This window comes from Ochotona princeps, chromosome 13 (assembly GCF_030435755.1).
Source record: "Ochotona princeps isolate mOchPri1 chromosome 13, mOchPri1.hap1, whole genome shotgun sequence".
Lineage (NCBI taxonomy): Eukaryota > Metazoa > Chordata > Mammalia > Lagomorpha > Ochotonidae > Ochotona > Ochotona princeps.
In genome coordinates, this window is record NC_080844.1 from 21,033,030 (window position 1) to 21,049,512 (window position 16,483).

The window sequence follows — 16,483 nt, forward strand, 5'->3', positions numbered from 1 at the left end:
CTCTGTTATGTGACTCCTAAACACTCTGTATAGGAGCGTTTTATTTCCTTCAAAATTGAGGACAGGGCCCAACGCAATAGTGTAGCGGTTAAAGCACTTGCCTTGATTGTACCAAGATCCCATATGGGCTCTAGTTCTAATCCCGGCAGCCCCGCTTCCCATCCAGCTACCTGCTTGTGGCCTAGGAAAGCAGTGGAGAACAGACCAAAGCCTTGGGACCCTATACCTGCATGGGAGACCTGGAGGAAGTTTCTGGCTCCTGGTTTTGGATAGGCAGAGCACCGGCCATTGCGGTCACTTGGGGAGTAAATCATTGGACAGAAGATCTTTCTCTCTGTCTTTCCTCCTCTCTGTATATCTGATTTTCCAATAAAAATAAAAACAAATCTTCAATAAAATGAGGACAGCTAGCCTTTATCTGATTTTTATGATACTATCTACAGTTTCTACAAAAAAAAATTGTTAAATCTTTGATTGGTGAAGGAAGTACTCAATTACAACACCATGATATTTGGAAAGTTGGGTTTAATAATATTTTAAGGTGGAGAGTCTCCTTCAGAATCATTAAACTTATAGAAAAAATGCTAAAATCAGTGATTTTAGCAGGTTTTATTGTTTCAGAATCAATAAGCTTTAAAAACCAATTTTCATTGGTTAACAATAATAAAAATTACAATAAGTTAAAATTTAAAAAAAATACAATTATTCGCGATTCAGGTAAATCAGTTGTCAAATTTTGGTCAAATTGGTCAAAGAACACAGTTGGATTTCTCAGCTAGCTCCTTTGACTGTGGAAAGCTAATGGAAAACAATTAAGCCATCCCAAAGTAACAAGAGGAAGATGGAACCATTTCTCTTCCATTTCTAACTTTAACTGCTTGATCTTTTGTGATGCTCTTTGCTAATATGGCAGAGGGATCGTTTGTTCATCTTCTTAGCAAATGGCTCTTTTATGTCTCAATTCATATTTTTTGGTTGAAAATTCAATGATTTTTTCTGTGAATACCTTTTCATACTACCTATTTATTTGTGTCTTTTTCAATATGTCCTTTTGATTCATTATAGATTATTCAGATGAGCATTTTGATTTTGATTGTAAGCATCTGATGTAGTAAATGTTTCAACACTGTTTTTGCTATATTTCATGGGAATAGATGTTCTTGTTTTTTGTCATTTCTTCAGCATTGCATGAGTAATGCAGTAGCATCATTTATTATAAGAAGTTTTTGATTTTCTTTTTCATAACTTTAGTGACACATTGGTCTTTTTGTAGCATGTTGTTAATTTTATTATTTTATTATTATTACTATTATTATTATCTTATGATACAGTTCCTGAACCCCTCTTAAATACCTCCCTGCCCACTGATTTCCACCTCTATCTTTACAATAGTATAGTTCTTCATAAACAGCCATTAAATCCATCATTGTGGGTATGGACAATGGCAGAAAGTTCAATGTCCTGTTGTCAGGATAAACTTAACAGTTTCGTTGGAATTTCATGTTTGATTTGGAAGTACAGATGGATACTACATTGTATCATGACATCTGGATATGATAGTCTCCATTACACAACTACTATACATGCCCTTAAATGAAAAACCACAAGACAAAATCAACCATAGAAAGAAAAGTAGAAATTTACAATGACATGAAGTTAAACAACATGTTACTGAATGACTAATATGTCACTGAAGAAATGAAAAAGAAAACCAAGAACCTTCTTGATGAAAATGATGCTAATGTATGACCTATGAATCAGTGAAGAATTTAACACACAAAAGTAATCACAAAAATGTTTGGAAGAAATGAGACTAAAAACAAAAATATTAGGGCCTAACCCTGTAGTGTAGTGGCTAAAGTCTTCACCTTGAATGCACCAGGATTCCATTTGGCCTCCAGTTCTAATCCTGGTGGCCCTGCTTCCCACCCAGTTTCCTGCTTGTGGCCTGGGAAAGCAGTTGAGGATGTCCCAAGGCTTTGAGACCCTGTACCCATGTGGAAGACCAGGAAGAGCTCCTGGATCCTGACTTCAGGTTGGCTCAGCTCCGGTCATAGAAGCCAGTTGGGGAGTGAATCAATTGAGGGAACATCTTCTCTTTCTCCACCTCTCTGTATATCTGACTTTCCATTAAAAATAAAGTAAATCTTTAAGAAAAGCAAGATCAAAATACATGATATATAGTTTTTGCTGGTGCTTGTTGGTGAGATCTGTCAACTGTAGACAACAGATAGATGGGCTTTGGATTTTATCCAGTCCACTAACCTGTGACTTTTGATGGATCATTTAAACCATTTACATTCAGGGTTAACATGGATGTGTGGTAATTTGGTCCTGTCATTTTAGCAATAGCTTGTTTATTATTTGATTTAGTCTTCTGTTGTTATTTTACTGGGATGTTCTCCACATTTTCCTACGGTTTTGGTGGGTATGTTACTTTTCTCTGTCAAGAGAACATTTTAAAATATGCCCTCTGCTTAATGAATCTCCATCTGCTTAAATGTGCCCTCACTCTATTCCACCATCATGGCTCTCCTGTTGCATGTTTTTCAACTTCATACTGCTGTGCATTTTCCATTTTTCTCCCTGTTGTGGATTTTGTTTTCTGGCTCTATATTTAAAGGATGTACAATAGTAATGTAGCAGAGATTGACATGTCCAGACATGGAGATACAGTGCAGTATGTATCTCTGTATTCCAAAGATGGAGTTTTAATGAAACTGTTGAATATATTCTGAGAGTAGGATGCTAGGCTCTACCATTGTCCATGTCTACAATGTCAAGCAACACTTCAGGAGTGGAATTGTGGATTTCTGAATGTTCATGAAGGATTACCCATTGTAATACTAGAGAGGAAAAATCTTGTAGGGTGGAGGGAACTAAAAGAGGAGGGTCAGAAATCCCAGAATCTATGGAACTGTATCATACAGTAATAATCATAATGATGACAATGATACATTTAAAAAAAGATTTTTCCTAATAACTGCTATTTTCATCCCTTTTTAATACACTCCTTTGCAAGAATACAAACATATATTTCCTATCTTTGTGAAGAAAATGCTTCTGTTGTTATATAAGCTATATATTCTTGTTACATAAAATAATCACTTATTTTACTACCATAAAATCTGTTAAATTCCATTTGAACATTTAATTGAATCTGTGGTTGATGAAATACAATGACCTTCACTGTAAAATGAGTCAGGTCACAATGAAGATATATTTATGCGTCATAAATATATTCCTTTACCTCCCTTTCCATAGGAAGATGTGAAAACCACATGCATACACATAAGAATATGCATTTACAGCTGATACATAATAAAAATTAAATGAAAATGTATATCTAATACCATCCATCTAAAATACATAGAGCATCAATTGGCAAATCAGAAGCTTTAATAAATACACTTTGACAATTCCAATTTTTTAAGAGTTGCTCTAATTTTCAGAGATACTACATATGATGCTTGAATCTCATAACAATTTATTGATAAATCTTGCCTTTGGAATTTATAATAATGAATTATAATTGGATATACAGCAGATCAAATCTTTTATCCACTCTGTTAATGAGTCTGACCCAAAGACTATATTGTATAAAATAGTCTACCAAAAATTAACTTACTAAAACATTTTGGTAGAGCTTCTTTCATCTGTTTTTACTCATTTAACTTGGATAATTGATGTTTTTACCTTTTAGATATTGTATATAAAAATTGTTTCTAATCATTCAAATCAAGCACTAAAAACATATCATCAGAGCAAGACTGTAAATGTGGGCAGACATCGTTAAGATGAACATAAGCGGAGTTATATGCAAACAATGCTATTATAACTGCCAAATGTTTTCCTTATTTTACCTACAGATGAGATGACACTTACAGAAGTGTTGGTAAAGTAATATTCGAACGTACAGGAGTTCACTACATAAAAAGCAGATGAAATTATCAACGCTCATATTCTAGAAAGGAAAAAACTGTCTAGATACCAATCAACCACGTAAGCCCAATTATAATCCTCATTTACAACTCTGAAAGAAGTTTCTACTTTTGTTTTCTGCTATCATAGTAGAAATGTGTAAAAACAGACTGTCTAAACTATATTCAACACCTGCATAATAATCCTTTTAAGGATTATTTAGCTCAAACTGTTAACTTGCTTAAACTGGCACATAAAAATATTATCTAAATGTAAATATCTTTTCTATCATTTTAAATTGAGACTGAACTTATAAGTCAATAAGGAAATTATGATCTAAAAATAGAAATATACTAAGTGTTCTTCCATTTAGAATGTGTGATGCACTCATATCAAAATAATGAAGATCCATAAGCTACAGAATGAAACAAAATATTTACTTTTCACTGTAAAAGATATCAACTAATTATTTCATAAAGAAATTATTTTCAAAATGAAACAGGTCCTATTCAAATGTTGAAATTGTTATAATTGCATGTTTTCAAAGTTACTAAGCTACAAGATTTACAAATTTCACCATGTTGATAAAATTGTCCTCTAAATGTATATTTATGGATGCCATATTATCCATAATAAAATCTTCGTTTCTTTGTTTGCTTTGGGGTTTTCTCTTTCAAAGTTTGTTTTCATTAAGCAAAAACTATTCTTTATACTGCCTTCAACTGCCTCAGAAAGTCTTTTTCTGTCTTAATGTATCTACTTCTCATCTCTGCTGAGCACTTGCCTACATCTTCCTTCTGCTTTCTTTACCTCGTTTTATTGCTCTACACACCCATTCCCCATCTGCCTGTTTATGATGGCAAATCCACTGTGGCAAATATCCATAGGTAGAACAACGGAGTCAACTGCACAGGTGACTCCACTAAAGAATCATGTCCATACACTCTCATGAGGAACAATGAGAGTCTAATGTAGGAAAAGTATAGTTGTTTTCCATAATAAACAAAAGGGAAAGACAAGAAAAAGAAAAGGAAATGTTAGTAGATACAAACAGAATGATTTGATCAATGGAAATTTTGCTTGCACTACATGAACACTGAATAAGAATGTATCATTTTGCAAAACTCAAATATGAAAACCACAATTTTAAACATAAAACACTTCTATGAGCAACATACTAATACACTTAAATATATGGCCTTGAATAAGAAAACCACTTTTCAGAGATTCATGATACATAGTGTTTTGTTTGTTTCTTAAAATGACCCCTGGATATTGGCTGCCCTAAAGATTTAGTTTAAATAAAAAAATATTTTAATTGGGACATCAATCCTTTGAGGTTTTTCCAGCTTTTCACTTTCGTGCTCCAAAAATAGTAATATATTGTATATATAACCATTTCCTATGAGGTGCAGGCATTCTCTCAGTTTTTAGGAACTGAATATTTTGAAATTGGCCTTTATTAATATTTTGAACAAAAGTTGAAATCAATCTGCATTAATGGAATGTCTTACTCCCCACCTTAGAAAAAGGGAAATTTATAGTAGGTGTAAATAGATCAACTGAGAAAATAACTATTTTTTCCTCATTATCTTTAATAGCAATCTGACAGTTGTCAATGAATAACATTATGCCATTTTATCTACGTAAGTCCTCCCAGTAATATGTATATTAAGAAATTTACAAACATGGAGTACCAAAGCTGCACAATTATGTCATTGCTGTCCCACCCCGGTACAATTAACAGATAACAACACCGATAAAGGCCACAATCAACTTCAGCAGGCTCCCAGAAGCAAGCTGTTGCTTTTTGCTGATTAAGTTCGTTCATTTACGTCTTCTTAATTGTTCATGTGCTAAAGCTCATTAAATGAAAAATAATATTGCTTTCCTGTGGTTAGGATACTTGAGTTTTGAAAACAGCCACTTCATCATAGGCACAAGTGTGTTAATCTGATGATATCCAGAAAAGCTTAACGGATTTGTGTAGGTAATTCCATCTCAATAGGAGAAAATAGCATTAATAAAATTGAGTGTTAAATCAAGAGAAAAATAAAATCACTCTTTTTTCCTTTAATGACCAATTTCCAGGAAAATTAGTAAGCTTGGCAATGTTTTAATTGTATTCAACATGTCATATAACTTCCATTTTAAAAAAATATTTATTACTATTCCATCACTGGATGTTGGGGATGGTACAGAAAGGCAAACAAATCTTTAATATTATTAACAATACCTTTCAAAATATTAAGAATGATATGTGTACACAGATCTATTTATATATTAATTGTTCTCAAAGAGGAAAAAGTAAAGTTCATTGTTTTAAAATGGCTTGGTTGAGTAAGTACTGTGTTCCAACCTTGCACAAAGTAGTATTGATACACATTGAAGCTTTTAGTATTTCAGAATGCAAACATTAATCTGATACCTGGATGGTTTGCTCTGTTTCCCTCAATTTCTTTGCCTACTTGCATCACCTTATTAATCTTTTAACCAATTGGGCAATAGTGAGTATGCCATTATTTCATTTCTTAACTGTGGAAACTGGTTTAGAAAGACTAAGTCACTACCCTAAGTCACATAACTAACTAACTAACTAACTAGCTAATAAAGCTAAAATTTAGACCAGTACATAATATGACTCTGTAGCATAAATCCCTAACTACAACTAGACCCCCCACTAGAAATTCCTATTTGTCTGATTTCAGCTACCATGATTTAACTATATTTCACCATTTTCCATGAGATCTGTGATATATTAATGTAGGTAAGAACCTTACTTCTTTTTCTTTAGCCCCAAACCATAATGTAACTAACTGATTTGATTCACAAGCAGTGATGATTCACATCACTTCCTTTTTTTCATGTTTGTGATTACTCCATGTTTTTTTGCCTTCTTAAAAATAACTTTCATGATACAGTTCCTGAGGCTCAGCGATTTCCCCTTACATCTTCCACCATTCCCTTCCTGCTACTGTTTTCTCCTGTATTGTTAATAATATTTAATCCCTCAACAACAGTCATAAGTCCACCACATTTGCTATTTAAGTATATTTGGCATTGTAGGTAAAGAGATTGGTATAAATCCAGCATTCTCGTGTCAATATGTATTAACAGTTTCATTGGGATCTCTCCATATTTAAACATTAATTCCACACAGAGCTGTGCACAATTAAGTTATCTCCAATTTATCCACTGAGAAACCAAGCAATCTTTTTTCATAAACGTACGCTAGAGAAAACTGGACAGAAAAGGGTGAAAATACGGCAGGTAATCATCAGTAAAAAGAAAAAGATGTTAGTGTCAATGGAGATATGTGAGAGGATCTTGACTGTGGGAAAATTGATAATGCTGCAATTCAAGAGACTATAGGCTACATACGGGAACTTAGTTTAAATAAACATATTGACATGAATGTATAAGATCATTGTTACGAAAAGATAGATGTATCAGACTGAATAATGCCAACAATAAAATGGGAAGCAAATTCAATGAATTTCCTAATACCTCACAATACTGAAGGCATAAAATTATATAGAAAGAGATACCAAATTTAAGACTCTCAAAGACACAGAAAATTAATTCACTTACATGCTGCAAGCAAACTGTTACTAAAACATTTTAAACTTAGAAATAGTTTAATGTTTTAATTCCAATATAATTAGAAGAGAGAACTGGTCATGACAATCAAGCTTATAAATGAAAAACAGGAAAGCTAACATTAACTGAATACAAAGAGTTGAATCTACATTGAACTATAGAAACAGCTGTTGTGAATTTTTAAATTCTCAATATAAATTGCCATGTACTAAATAAATGTTGGTTTAAATAGGTTTTAATATTTCTATAACTATATAATATCAGTTAAAGAATATTTAATGTCCTAATAAAAATTGTAAAGGTTATTAAATAATAGCAATTTTCTCTATTGATAATTGAAATATCTTGTACTATTTCAGGTATTTGGCTTTTAGAAAAAACAGATCTTTTAGAATCAGCACCAGTAGTCTGTTACTTTACACACAGTCAATAACAAAATATGACTCTACTCATAAGTGGAAAAAAAGGGATAGATAAAATACAACTAAATTGATCAGGATCGTATAAATCAGAAGTTGCAGATCTGTTAATTGAAAGAATCTCACACATGACCCAGAAATATGGGATTATTCAATCATGTTTCATCATTCAGAAATAATCAGTTAACTAAACAGCTAGTTAGAAATTACCTACTAGTAATTTTGAATGACTTGATAATTTTCAGGGTTGGAAGGGAATAATTACAACATAGAAATTTATAGACATTTAAGTTCTGTATTACACCAATGGTTTCAATATGTCTGGCAACCAATACTCATAGCTTCAGATAATTATCTCTCTCAAAGAAGTTCCTTAATGTGCTGTAATGATGACAGTGAAACATCAGACATTAGATGTTATGAGACTTAGTATGCTTTAATCCTGATCTGTTACAGATCTGTTACATATTCTAACTTGCTTTTCATCCAATCTGGCTTCCTATTAATGCACCTGGGAAGGCAGCGGAAGATGGTGCATTTTCTTGCGGCCTGCGATCCATGTGGAACAACAGGATGGAGTTCCTTGCTAATGTCTTTAGCCTGGTTCAGATCTGACCAATTGGCCAGCTAAGCAGTAAGGCAGCACATGGAAAACCTCTATTTCTCCAATGCTCTCATCATTTTGCCTCTCAAAGAGATTATATATAGATAACCTGATGAGTTCATTTGAATAAACAGACTATTTAATAGACTATAATAGACTATTTAAATGTCTGTTTCATAAACTAATTTTTACATACAGAAAACCACAGTGCAACAAAGGTTTATTTAACTAATCAGGCTTTTATAGTATTTAAGATTAAATTTCTATGCACTAAATATGCTGAACATTGGCAATGGGACATAGATCTCTGTTAAATGTAGCTAAATTTAACAATTTCGTTTTTAAAGATTTATTTATTTTCAGTGGACAGGCAAATATACAAAGAGAAGTAGAGACAGAAAGAAAGATCTTCTGTCTGTTGGTTTACTGTCCAAATGATCACACTGGCTGCAGTTGAGACTACCTGAAGTTAGGAGCCAGGAATTTCTTCTGGGTGTCACGTTGGCACACAGTCCCAAGGGTTTGGACCATCCACCATTACTTTTACAGGGAAAAAGCAGTAGTTGGATGGAACTGGAGCCACCGCGACACAAACCAGCAGCATATGAAATGACAGTGCTTGTGGGGGGAGGACCTGAATTCAATCATTTTCTTGCTGGACTATCACAGGGAAGATATCCTTAGGCTCACTGTACTCCACAATTTAACACAGACACGGACAAATGCAATTAAAGATATGAAATTAGGGGCTAGAACTGTAGTTCCATAGATAAGGCTATGCTTGAATATGTGCCTTTCAGGCGTGTCAGGTTTTCACCTGCTCCGCCTTGGTATGGTGTGGATTTGGGAAGTGAACCAGAAGATTGAATGTCTCTGTGTGTGTGTGTGTGTGTGTGTGTGTGTGTGCACATGTGTGTGTCTTCTTCATATCCAATGTTTCAAATAAATTAACAAATCTTTAAATGAAAGTGTGAGTTTATTTTGGCACCAAAACTGTGATGCAAAAAAACTTCTTCCGTAGTAGCTGGAATATACATATTATGGAAAAAAAAAAAAGACTGCATGGGTTTTACAAATGTGTGCACCAAAATAAACTTGTTAATTTAATTAATATTTCTACAAACTATAAAACACGTTTCCACTTCATATGATAGCCCATGGCACTCTTAAATAAGAAAGAAGCATGTGAAGGACGTGGCCCTTGACACAGATGGCAGAAAACAAACAAACAATGTAGCTCTTCCTCCTAAGTGATCTTTCTGTAACTGGCTTATATTTACTTTGTACTCCATGATCATATGCCTGCAAGTCAAATTTATTTTAGTTTCAGGTTAAAAGTACAAAATAACCTCTTATCCTTAGATTTAGAATTGCTTTAGTGTAATAATTACTTATTCAGTAGAGAAATAAAATGTCAAATTTTACTACCACAAAATGCCTACTTAAACATATTAGATCATTAAAGTCAACAGTGACTTTACAAAGTTTTTCTGTATAGGGTAAAGTGCCCTTTCATGTTTTAGGAGAAGCAGCAGTAAAAAGTCGGTTACTCTAAGGCTTACTGTAATATTTTGTTGGCAATCTTTTTGTGTATGTAAGCTTTGTTTGCATGAATTTTGAATTTTCAAAATAAATTGCTAACCTGAAGCCAATGGAATAAAAGTCTCAAACTTCAGAAGGAAGGAAGGAAGGAAGGGAGGGAGGAAAAGAAAGGAAAGAAAGGGAAGGGAAGGGAAGGGAAGAAAGAAGAAATAGCCAACAGCTCAGGCTTTTAAGGAACATTCTGGGCCCGGTGGCGTGGCCTAGGGGCTAAAGTCCTCGCCTTTAATGCACCGGGATCCCATATGGATGCTGGTTCTAATCCCGGCTGCTCCACTTCCCATCCAGCTCTCTGCTTGTGGCCTGGGAAAGCAGTCGAGGACAGCCCAAAACTTTGGGACCCTGCACCCGCTTGGGAGACCTGGAAGAGGTTCCAGGTTCCCGGCATGGGATCGGCGTGCCCCGGCCCGTTGCGGCTCACCTGGGGAGTGAAACATCGGATGGAAGATCTTCCTCTCTGTCTCTCCTCCTCTCTATATATCCGGCTTTCCAATAATAATAAAAAACCTTTTTTTTAAAAAAGGGACATTCTATGTAAAAATTCTACTAAAAATAAATAGGAGAAAGTAATGAGATAAAAATGTTGCCAAACTCCAGTCCTTCTAAAACCTCTACACTTCCCTGTGAGTTAAGGATGTCTTGGATACACTGGCTCGCCCAATCAGATCCAGCTATTTTTCACAGTTGTTTTTTCCCCATGAAACCAAACACCAAAAGACCCAGGAAAAAAGAAATAACATTAAGTCCCCAGGTAGAGAATTTTTAAGTCTATTTTGTTTGAAAAATAAAAATGCATTCTGGACTAAAAACATATCCTAACTTTCGCATTTTATATTCCATCTACAAGACTTATGTGAGCAAAATATTAGAGTCAAGATAAATGATAATTATGTACTACAAGCCTGTGAATAATGTTACCCTGGAAGCCACAATAAACAATTATTCTGTGTGAAACAAAACATTGACTCTGGCAATTATTAAAACTATCACCATTGAACTCTCAGTATAGAAAACATTATTAAAACATCCAGAAATTATAAATGGGTACTTCCGTTTTTGTTCATTTTTTTAAAAATGAAAATTGCTGGTAATGGCTGACCTGAAGGCAGATATACATTATTATAGTCAAAAATCTTACAGTAAATTTCAAATGTTATGTATTATAAATTACTCAAGAGAAACAGCAAGCAGGCTCATAAATTTGCACATAAGCAGAAACGTATTTCTTAGAGAAAAACTGTATGTTTAAGACATTCACACTAACTTTTGAGGAAAAGGCATTTGTAGAATACTGCTCCATTAACTATGCTTCATAAAGAATGCAACTATCTAATTTAGCTGTAAACATATTTCTTAGCAGCAAAACGTGTATTTTGAGAATATCTCTTAAGAAGCGCAGCTTTTAATGTATGGCAGTCCAATGAAGAATAATCTGTAAACAAAATCTCCATCTATCAACAAAGGCCATTAAGAACCATAAAATAAACCATCCTTGACTGATTAATGCTGCTACTGAAAAGAATTTCAGGCCATTAACATCCAGAAAATATACTGCTGCTGTGGTTGCATTTATTATATAAATCACAGTTATATATGTTGGTATAAAGCAGTATTTTTTTAGCCACCTCCTCACCTAAATTAATTTAACATTTTTATAAGGAAGACGTTTTGAAGAATACAGAATAACAATAAATAATTCCAGTTATTCCCTAGATAAAATTAGTGTAAATACAGGAATATTTACAGTGTATTAGATGGCTAAATATTGGTTTAATATTACCTACGTGTAGTTTGATTACTTTAAAGTATTTATGTTGTAGAAACAATTTCTGTGTTGCAAATATAAATGATATTTCCCTTGGTATTTCTTGAAAGTTTCATCAATGAGACTGAAGCAATTTCATGGTACCAGAAATTATTAATTACTATTTCAGTGCTTAGTCTTTCCCATCAGTTTTCTCATCACAATTCCTCCTAATTCTAGCACATTCAAATAGAGGCCCTAAAGGGAGTGAAGACATCCTATTTCCTGGACGAATCTTGACCCTTTCAACTAATTTCCTCAGATTTGAGATGAATGATTATGCATTAAAACTATACCTTATTATATTTGTTCAATTGTTTTAACTCCTGCTTTTAATGCATCTGCAATATTTTCTGATCAACGTTTCCAACAAAGCATTGTATAAAGTATTTACTCACAATATCCCCACCTATACTGATTTTATGTCATATATTTTAACCAATTTACAATGAAAAAATCAGATTAAGAAATTAATATTTTCCAATGCTACATATCTACTATGTTGCAAAGTACAATTAAAATGCAATAGATACCTAAGCTTATTTCTATCTAAGAGTTATTTTGTCCAGATGATTAAATCCACCGTTGACTATAATCTGACAGGTGGCAGAGAAGTCCAAAAGCAACACATCTGTTACTGACAACAGAATCTTAGGACACTTGGGTCTTTGGTCAGAGCAGTGAATATGGGGAACCTGCATATCTGAAGAGACAATGAATGAAATGCAGTAAAGCTACTAATTCAAGTTTTAATTACTTTGCATTGACTCCAACAGCCTTAAGGCCAGTCCAGATGTACTCTGTGCAAAAGATCTTCAACAGTCTAATAAACCAACATCCTATGGTCCTTTATTTTTTTTTTTAATCAATCTCTATAGATCTGTCTTCCTAGTTCAGTCATATTCCTGCTCCTTCTGACTTAAAATCATTCCTTGCCAAGAAGAGAAAGAAAAAAAATCCCAGTGGAGATAATGCATGTTTCATTACTGGCCCATCTCTCTATTTGCCATAAACAGCCATATTATCATAAGGTGCCTCAAATTTTCCTCTCTACTGAAAACATGTGCGTAAAATATTCTGTCTGTTTCCCTAACGCAAGAAAAATTGTTCTAATTTTAATTGGAAGATTTGTGATAAAATACCCAACATTCTGATATTTAACATAAAAGTACATCCTGTCTGAGGAATGGTATAATAACAGATTCAGTCAGTCCCTATGATTTACTGTAGGTAGAGAAAATTGTTTTTTGTTTTAAATTATATACTTGTAGTTCATTTCAAGTAAACCCCGTGGACATAAATTTAATTCACTCATAAAAGCTGAATCTGTTTATAAATGATTTGTTTAATAAAAATGACATGAATACAAAATGGATTAATAGTGGTTTTGTTTTACTTCAGTTAAATGAACATCTATTGACTGATGACATTACAAATCCCAGACTAGCAATAATTGTTGTTATCAAAATTTGCATCATTTGGTGCATATTAAGTAGCTCAATTTATTAGACAAGGGAGCATATTTATTTATAGTTAATCATTTGTGTATGATTAACTATATATGCATATACTTAGCTATATACAGTTAATTATATATAGTATATATATAGTGTATATATAGAATGTGTGTGTGTGTGTGTGTGTGTATACACACACAAATGCAGACATTCACTGTGCCACTTCCTCAGAAATGAAGCATTACAACAGGCAAAGCAACTGGGATCAATTATTCTTCTTTAGTATTTGTAAACAAAGCTTAAATTGTAATGAAGCATTGTGAAGATAAGACATTTATGCAGTTTTTTAAAGGAATGAGTTTAAATGTTTACTGTCAAAATTTGATGATTTGTAATTTTCTTCTTGCATTAGAATAAAATAAAACATTAATGATGAAAAATGTTGCTTCTTGATGCAAAGAAATAACAGCAAATATGCTTACAGGTTTTATTTATATATATGTTCTATTTTATGTAAATATGTAACTTATTTGAAATTACAGATTTGTTAAAATTTTATTTTTATATTTATTGAAGCCACTTGGAAATCAGCAGATAAAATATTTTTCTTTGTTTCTCCTCTCTGTAAATCTGCCTTTTCAGTAAAAATAAATAAATCTTTCATAAAAGGAAATAAGAAATACTTAGATTATGTTTTCGAGTCTGACTTTTTTAGTCTGATTTTTAACAAAAATCATTATAAGGAGAAATTGTTTGCTGAGACACTTAAATTACTTATGAGACCATAAGAATAAGATAACAGGAAGGATTAAATCATTAAACAGCATGATATTTTAATCAAAGGACTGATATGCAACCAAGAAGAACTGATAGAACTAATGAATAGATTACATGCACATATAATGGGATGAGAAAGAAAATACATTTTGCCTCCTAGAATTGTAGCCTGTGTTATTAGGGATAAAACAATTGATATGCACATAATTATGTAATTTTATATAATACAATGGATAACTATAGGACAATCTCAAATGGCCCAAATCAGTCTGAAGAAATTTCGCTTTCCAAAAAAAATGAATCGACAAACATCATAACCATTTCTTTGATAATGAATACATTTCTTCAAATTTCAGCTAATTGTATCATTTACTTCAACTTAAGGGAAGTTACATTTTCACTAGAATGAGTAAATTTCATGTCCATGTGCTCAAAGGAAAAATTACATTATATTATCAATTACTTACATTTTCATTGAATCCAAGAAAAAAATACACAGTTAATAGTCACTTAAACAACATTCTACACAGATGAATTTTAGCATCATAAAATAATTGTAAAAGATGACTTTGATACTTTCAACATTTAAGCTGTAACCTTAAAATGCTCAGATCCCTTTGGGTTGCTGGAGATTGTCATACAATTTTTACTGTTTCCTCCTATCTGTCAGTAATATAGGTGGAGGTTACAATTACTAGGATGTAACTATTTCTGACCTCAGTAAGCCACCACTTGATACATTCACCCTTCACCTCAGGATGTAAGTTCAGATACTTAAGCGGCATTAAGAAAATAAATTGTGGAAGCTCTTAGCGAAGATTCACACATATTTTCATCTTGTTCAGATGTAAACTCATTTGACATGAATTCTTCCACTATTCAGTTCTACACTTGTTGCATTTTCTTTTTCTCTCCTACTATAAGGAAACAGACTACAAATAGAATGATAACTTACATGTTCGTCATAATCTAACTGGATGTGCAATGAACCTTTGATACCAGAATGTAATTTTATTACTGAGTAGCAGTTTTGCACTGGGATTTCTACCAATTTCTATAACAATTTATTTCTTTCATGAGAAATAAGAAATATTGGGCCTGGTATAATGACTGAATCAACTAATCCTCCCCTTTTAACAGCCAGGATACCATATGGGTGTCCAGTTTGTGTCCTAGCAGCTCCACTTTCATCCAGCTCCTTGCTTGTGCCCTGGGAAATTATTAGAGGATGGCCCAAAGTCTTGGGACCCTGCACCTGTGTGGGAGACCCATAAGAGTCTCCTAGATCTTAGCTTCACATAAACTCAGCTCTGGCATTTTTTGCCACTTGGGGAGTGAACCAGCAGATAAGATCTTTCTGTCTCTTTTTCTCTTTGTAAATCTGCTTTTCAAACAAAAATAAATACATCCTTATAAAAATAAATAAGAAACATTGTCTTTTCATTCAAAAGTTTATTATATCAAGACAATAGATTATATTGGCTGAGCTTCCTTAGTTAAAATGTGAGCCACATTAAAAAAACATGTATTTTTGGTCCCAGCGCAATAACCTAGTGGCTAAAATCCTTACCCTGAACACACCGGCTCTAATTCCAGTGGCCCTACCTCCCATCCAGCTCCTTGCTTGTGGCCTGTGAAAGCAGGGAGGATGGCCCAAGGACATGGGACCCTGCACATGCGTGGAAGACCTGGAGGATGTTCCTGGCTCCTGGCTTTGGATTGGCTCAGCTCTAACCACTGCGGTCTCTTGGGGAGTGAATCATCGGACAGAAGGTCTTCCTCTCTATTTCTCTCCTCCTATCTGTATATCTGACTTTGCAATAAAACTAAATAATAAATTTAAAAAATACATATTTTGAATCAGAATAAACCTGAGATATTTCATTTTCCAAACCATAAAGATTTTTGCAATTTTCTATAACAGCATTTGTTGCTGGTATGGTTTGTTAATAGTACGTGCTCTGGGGCCCGGTGGCGTGGCCTAGAGGCTAAAGTCCTCGCCTTTAACGCTCCAGGATCCCATATGGGAGCCGGTTCTAATCCCAGCAGCTCCACTTCCCATCCAGCTCCCTGCTTGTGGCCTGGGAAAGCAGTCGAGGATGGCCTAAAGATTTGGGACCCGGCACCCGCATGGGAGGCCCGGAAGAGGTTCCAGGTTCCCGGCTTTGGATTGGCGCAGCACCAGCCGTTGCGGTCCCTTAGGGAGTGAATCATCGGACAGAAGATCTTCCTCTCTGTCTCTCCTCCTCTCTGTAAATCTGACTTTGTAATATAAATAAATAAATCTTTAAAAAACATAGTA

The 16,483-nt window shown here is 33.8% G+C and overlaps 1 protein-coding gene across 1 annotated transcript in view; it reads right to left on the bottom strand.

Moving 5' to 3' along the window:
• Window positions 1–16,483, bottom strand: part of PCDH15 (protocadherin related 15) — a 548,396-nt gene that overhangs the window by 499,975 nt on the left and 31,938 nt on the right. The window lies entirely within an intron of this gene.